Source organism: Papaver somniferum, chromosome 5, assembly GCF_003573695.1.
Source record: "Papaver somniferum cultivar HN1 chromosome 5, ASM357369v1, whole genome shotgun sequence".
Taxonomy (NCBI): Eukaryota; Viridiplantae; Streptophyta; class Magnoliopsida; order Ranunculales; family Papaveraceae; genus Papaver; species Papaver somniferum.
Window position 1 is genome coordinate 186,377,141 of NC_039362.1, and position 7,609 is coordinate 186,384,749.

Below are 7,609 nucleotides of genomic sequence, written 5' to 3' on the forward strand. Positions count from 1 at the left end.
GGCATGGTTGGCATGCCTTTGGCGCGGAGATGTGGATGGCATGGCATGCCATTGGCACGGTGGTGCGGCTGGCATGGTTGGCATGCCTTTGGGCGGAGATGTGGCTGGCATGGCAGGCCATTGGCACGGTGGTGCGGCTGGCATGGTCGGCATGCCATTGGCACGGAGATGTGTTTGGCCTAGCATTCCATTGGCACGTTTGGATAGCATGCGTGGATGGCATGTGTAGAGATGATGCCAGTCAGTACCGAGGGCCCTACCGCGGAGCATGGCACATACATAAAAAAGGTACCCCGGTTATTTTACGCAGACATGTTGAATGTTTCAATAAATGTGCTAGTGGCGACATTATTACTCAAGTGTGACGTCACTAGTTGACTAAGGTTTTACGATTTTAACCCTATGATAAAAACCACCATCAACATTAAGTCCCCTGCTTAGATCGGAACAGGGTCTTCGTTGCGAGGTAAGCATAAGATGGTGACAAACAAAAACAAAATTAGAACGACAAGTCATGAAGATATGGTCAGGAAGATTTGTCTAACCTTTTTCGCGAGGTAAGGAGAATTCGTGATTCTTATGTTGGTGGCTTTGCTTAGATTCTGCTTGTGGTGCTGCTAGCTAGGCCGCGGAGTGGTAGAGTTGGTTGCTGGCCGGGATGCAAACATCTGGCGTCATCTTGTCTAGGCTAGGGAACACGGAGTTGTTGGCGTTATTGTCTTGGCTTGGAAATTCGTTGGCATGGTGTGGCTTAAACCGGAGCCGCTGGCGTTGGTCGGCTTGGAATGTGAGTCGCAGGTATTATGCGGCTTGGGATGGAGCCACAGGCATTGGATCTTATTGGGATGGAGACGTTAGCATTGGATCACCTTGGGATGGGCGCTGGCTTTGCACGGTGCTGGCTTGGTGTGGCGCGGGCTGTTGGCTCTGTGTGACGCGGACTGTTAGCGTCTCTTGTTGTCCCGGTTGCTTCTTTCCATGCCTGGATCGGGTAGGAAATCCTTTCCTTATTCATATCCCAAAGTATCACGTCCGTATGAAAGGTGTTAGCTCTCCTCCTCATGTTATACTGCTGGTTCCGCTTCCAAGTTTCGGGGCTGGTAGTAGAGCACTAGCAATAACGCAGGCCAGCATGTTCCAAACACGTACTTCAACGTTTTTTTTATCAAACCCTAATTGACTCGCATAGACAAATATCTTTTCCATCCGATACCACGCCTTAATTCACGACTGGTAGAAAGTTTTCCTTTTTCGGATTTCATCGCTCTGCTGAATATAAGAGGCGATCTTGAATCCTTCGTTCGTACAGATCGTCTTGAAATCACGTATATCCTCTTTACAGGTATCGTCTCGTGCTTTATCCTGGTTCCTCACCCTGTTTTCTTGTTCATGTAGATTGCTGGTGCAGATAGGGTGAGAACTTATCCCATTTTTTGATTTTACGGTAGATAATGGGATCTTCCAGTGACAACTCTGACTCTTCGAAGAGAAGCTTTGGGATCAACGAAAACTGGTTTTATTCTCATGAGGAGGCATTGGGCAGAATTAATTCTCTGTTTCGTGAAGCTGGCGAAATTATTCAGGGCATGCCTTTCACCTATTTATGTGGAGTACGGATGCATGCTCAGGCTTTCATGAATCTGGTGGACATGGAGAAAAAGAGAGGAGATGATGAAGCATCCCAGCGCGTTGAGATACCTCAGGGCAACGAAACTTCTTCACATCCCAGCGCTGGGGCTGAACAACTCGCCTCTCGATTGAAGCGTCGGAAGACTGAGTCTGTGAAACTTCTAGGGGAGGGCCAGCTTAATTTCCCTTCCCGAGATGGTATCGTAATCCTTGATTCTGATGCGGATGAACCGGGACACCCTTGAAATCCCGCTGAAAAAGCTTTCGAGGAAGACGCCGCTGTGGTTGACAAAACTGAAGCATCTTTTGGAGTGGATGCCGAAATTTCTTTCAGGGACGTTGGGGAAGCTGTGGTGGAATATGCTGAGACGGTTTTCGAAGCGGGTGTTGGACAGGAGGAGGAAATTCTTGCTGCTGAGGCGGTTTCCGGGTGGGATGTTGGAGTTGTTGTTAAGGAGGCGGCTTCTGAATGGAACGTTTGTTCTCAGAAATATTGTTGGGGAAAGTGCTTGAAAGGGCTCTAACAGAGGCGTTGGCGATCCGGGCGTCTGCTTTTGATGACCAGATTACCTTTTTGTCATTTCTCTTTGACGTGTAGCCGCTTTGATGTTTCACATACTCATTTTTATCTTCTTTGTATTCATGGCGAAGTAAGGGTTTTGCCAAATAACATCCCGCTTATTTAGCTTCTTTGAATAAAACCTCTTTTTCGAAAAAGCCTTCATCGGAATAAGTTGTTTGATATTCCATACCTTTCCTGCCGTCTGATGATTCCTTTTATATTCTTCCCTTCAAAGTTTCGAGTAAAGTGTTTTTTGCAGGGCTTCGGCTTTTCTGGTCGTGATTTGATGGGTAATGGTTTCCTGATGATTCGGGATTTATTTAGTGTTTTTCCTTTGAGATTCAGAAGACTCGTTAGAAAGGAAAGGTATGCCTTTTGAATAGGAATCGAAACTCTAATTGAGAACGCAAACTGTGCATTCATCTTGGAGGAAATACAAATATTGAGTGGAAAAGGAAATAGCTAAAGGAAATACTAAAGGGAAAAAAAAGAACGCTGGTAGAGAAAGTAGCACAACGGTTTAGGTATTGAATGGCTTGAGCAATCATGAGTGAATCGTCACGCCTTTCAACTTATCAGCATTGATGAGTTTGCAGTAACCACCTAAGAGGACGTCTGCCACCAGATATGGCTCATCTTCCCTTTCTTCGGGCGAACCAGTTCGAACAACCATCCTTACTCTTATGTTTTCGACTTGAAATGAGGTCGCCTTAACTACCACGTCTCCAATTTGAAACGAGTTTGAGTGTTGTGTAACCGTTTGACTCTTGGTCCCATCATCTTTGACTGCAACTTCCAAATTCTTGGTGAAGCGTTTAAAGGGCCCACCACCCCACTCACATCTCTTAAATGTGTCCTTGTTGATAATCGGATCGAGTTCCCACGACGGGTTAAGAAAAGAAGTGACTGGTTGCAGAGAAAGTTGTTTTACCAGACTTACTTGCGTTTGGGATCTATGAGCGAGCGCGGACGGGCTTTCCTCGGTTAATCGAGTTCCATTGGTAAGTTTTTGATACGGCAGAAGGTTGGACGGCTTGTTGGAAAATCTTTCGGGCGTTGACATTGGCAGAGGGGATGCTCCCAATTTGGCTTTGTTATCGAATACCCAAGAACGCCCCATGATCATTTCACAACTTGGAAGTTCTTTGACAATGTGGAATTTTCCACGCGTTATAGCATCTCACATCTTGATTTCGAGGCTAATATAGCTGTATGCGTTCATCGCTTCTCCTTCTGAATTCTTGACCACGGATGGGGAGTGGGTAGCCTCTTGCTTCAAAATTCCCGCAGCTCTAAGAGTCTTGATGGTAATGATATTGAAGTCAGAGGATGCATCGATCAAAGTGTTTTCGAGCTCAGTGCCCCTTAGATAGGTCGTGTTAGGAGTCCCAAGTTGTGTTTTTCAGTGCTGTCCCCTAAAAGAGCCGGGGCTTCTGGCATAGCTTTCGTAACCGGAAAAATTCGTTTTCCCGACACAACACAATTGAGGGCCGTGAAGATATCTTGACGCTGCGTCTTGGAAAGGTAGAGAATTTCTCACACATGCTGCATCATGGATTATACAATTTCGTGTACGGAGTCCCCAGAGATTCCGTAATTTTTGACTGGAAGGGGATCTCTATGCACTCCCTCATTTCCCAGCTGAAGTTCCCCGGTCCCTACCTTCTCCTTGAAGATATACTTTAGTCTGTTGCAGTCGCTGGTCGGGTGGTGATCAAACCGGTGATAGCGATAGTATTTGGGGTGCTCCATCTCTGCCTCGGTCGGTGGGCGTCTAGGGGTGGTAGTCTGATGACATCGTCCTGGATCCATGCATCTAAGAGTTCGATCACTTCCTCGATCGGGAACGGGAAATCCAGGACGTTTTCTCCAGCTTCATGACGATGCATGGGAGCCTTAGCGGCGCCCTCCGTGGCGGAGCCGCCCGTTGTGCTGGTGTCGCACGCTTAGGCTGTTGATCTTCCATTGGGGCCTTCCTTTTCCCTCATTCGTCCACTATGATCACAGAGGAGGAACCAGTGTTGTATTGCTTGTTTACAAGACGTCTACTTACTCGAGTTTCGCGTACGTCCTCGCCTCTAATTGGCCTGGTTCTTTCTAACAATGCTGGTGCTGTCGTGGCCGATATTTTGGAAGACTCATGGAGTTCGTAGAACGTCTGGAACCACAGGTTCTCTAGTGAGGCACGATAGATGGGATCCATACCGTTGATGCAAGAATTCACCAATTGATGTTCGGTCACGTTTGGGTCGTGACAGTCTAGCGCGTGAACCCTGAATTTCTTGACAAAATCATTTGGATGTTCGTTATCTCGTTGGAACATCCTTCCTAGATCCGAGAAGGTAACCTGCTCATACACAAAGAAGTACTTTTTGTGGAAAGCCGTAACCATGTCACCCTAGTTGGAGCTGTTGTTTGGTGTGATGCTGTTGTACCACGTGTATGCTCTTCCGGTAAGCGACTTCGAAAACTTCCTCAGACGGAGGACGTGGTTGTATTCGTGTTCGCCTAGGGACTCCAAGAATCGAGAGATCTGTTCACGTGCGTTCTCGATGTCGTCGTATAAGGTGAATTGCGGAGAAGCGTGTCCTCTTGGAAGAGGAATTCTTTGTATTTCAGGCGGATAAGGGGGTTGATGCTGATGCATGTCTACATCACCAATTTTGATTCGATTCCGATGAAATTTCTCTTAATCTTCTCGCGTGATGAAATTGGACGGTTGATTTCTCTTCAATGGGGTTTTGGCGTGAGTTTGTTCGTTTACAAAGGTATGCCCTGCTGAGGTGTCGGCGCCAGGGATATTGGAGGTGTTCCTCATCGACTCTAGATGGCGCGGCTCCTGTGGTAGCCGCTTCGTTAGGGTCTTGAGAAAGACAAGTTCTTCTTTATGAGTCGAAGCCATGTTCGTCTGGGCTCTAGCAAGAACCTCATGTCTTTCCATCAAAACATTAATGGTGATGTAGAGGCATCCTCCTCTGGCTCCTACGGTTTCTCGTCCTGATGGTGGAGTAACTGTAGTCCTAGTGATGATCGGAGGTGCCATATTCGACGAAACATTAGGCGCGGCAGCAGCAACTCTGTCCCTGGTGACTAGTGATGTAACACCTGAAGGAGCACTTTCTGTGTTACTGGGATTGGTAGGCGGCGTAGAAGAGTTAGGGGTGGAAGCAGCCCTGGACCTAGTGATTGGCGGTGTAATACCTGAAGAAGCGCTTTCCGTGCTGCTGGGATTAGTAGGCGGCGTGTTAATTCCGCTGGTGTTCTCAGGGTTCTTTGCTGACCCGGATCTAAGTTTTACCATATTGAGTTTGGAATTGAAAGACGAAATTGAAAGATAGAAGTTGATATTGCAACCGAGAGACTGATCTCCCACTGTGGTCGCCAATTGTTTGAGGGTGAAAACGGTTTCTGCTGATTTCGGTAACTTCGTGTGTGTGGGTGAGAAACGAGTCTAAACCCTAAACAATGTAATGCAAGGGAGTACTTTGATTCGAGAGACCAATCTATACAAATCCTGCCTAAACCAAGAAATGGCCGTTTTTGACTTGCTTCGATCACAAAGTGAAGGAGAAGGGTTGGTCTAGGGAGGGAAGCGAAGAGAGTGTTGAGACCAGAATGGTTGATTCGGGAAGAGTAGTTATTTGACGACTTGTATCAGAAAGTGGAAAGCTAACAGATGGGAAAGCTAACAAGTGATTTCTGAGTGTTGTATTCCCCTGACCAAAACTTGTTCTTTGGTGGAAATAGGTGAGACCTATTTATACAAGTCGCAAAAAAAAACGTACCCTGGTCTCGTAAGAGGTAGAAACGGTTGAGTAAATGGATGAAAGCGGTAACGGCTAACTCCTGGAATTGATGTTTCCATAATGAAGGAAACGCTTCACCATTACTTCCTGTATTTACTAACCGCTTCACTTTTAACGGGCGTAGTGTACGCCGCACGCTGTAAACCGCCAGGCCAATACCCTGATGAGCATCCCCCAGTTTGTGACATGTTTTGATGTATCGAGTGTTTTCTTGGAAAACGTGTAGCATGTTGCTATTGTTTAGCAAGTTAAGATTGAGAGGCTTGCCGGTTCGGTGGTGACTTCGACGACCGAGATTTCGTATCTTGAAAGGAAGGCTAGCCGGTGACGTGGCCACGGTGCTGGCTTGGCTAATTATGGTTTGGTGCAGTGACCAAAGCATTGGCATAGCTAAGTATGTGTGGTGGCTAAAGAGTTGGTAGCGTAGCCAAAGGTTTCCACAAGTCGTTTGGTGGCAAGTTTGTATGGCTAAGATCTGCATCTCAGGGGGAAGGATAGACGTTGTTGCAACCTTCCATTTGGCATCCAGTAGCATGGAGGAATGGACGGAATGGATTTGGCGTGGCCAAATTAGGGCTTTGTCGTTGTGGCCAAGAGTTGGCACCATAACCAAGAGATTGCCACAAGTCGTTTGGTGACAATTTTGTACGGTGGAGATCTGCATCTCAAGAGGAAGGACATTCGTTGATTGTTTCCACCTTCCGTTTGGCAGCCAACGACATGGAGGCATGGCCGGCGTGGCTTTGGCATGGCCAGATTAGGGATTTGGTACCGTGGCCAAGAGTTGGCACCGTAGGCAAGAGATTTCCACAAGTCGTTTGGTGGAAAGTTTGTACGGTTGAGATCTGCATCGCATGAGGAAGGACAATCGTTGATTGTTGCAACCTTCCGTTTGGAAGCCACGGCATGGAGGCATGGATGGAATGGCTTTGGCGTGGCCGAATTAGGGCTTTGGCACTGTCTTAGGCGCGGCCAAAATTAGGGTTTTGGCATAGTTTAGGCGCGGCCAAAATTAGGGCTTGGCAGTAGGCCAAAAGTTTTCACGTATTTGGTGGCTAAGTTGGATGGCTGAGATTTGTATCTCAGAAGGAAGGTTAGCCGTTGATTGTTACAACCCTTCGTTTGGTAGCCAGCAGCATGGAGGCATGGCCGGCATGGCTTTGGCATGGTTTAGGCGCGTCCAAGCTAGGAATTTGGCATAGTCTTAGGCGCGACAAAAATTAAGGTTTTGGCATAGTTTAAGGCCAAAATTAGGGCTTGGCATTGGGCCAAAAGTTTCCACGCGTTTGGTGGCGAACTTGGACGGCTGAGATTTGCATCTTAGAAGGAAGGGTGGTCGTTGATTTTTGCAATCCTTCCTTTGGCAGCCAGCGACATGGAGGCACAGCCTGCATGGCTTTGGTGCGGAGGTTTGGCTGGCATGGCATGCCATTGGCACGATGGTGCGGCTGCATTGGTCAGCATGCCTTTGGCGCGGATATGTGGCTGGCATGGCGTGTCATTGGCACGGTGGTGCGGCTGGCATGGTTGGCATGCCTTTGGTGCGGAGATGTGGCTGGCATGGCATGCCATTGGAACGATGGTGCGGCTGGCATGGTTGGCATGCCTTTGG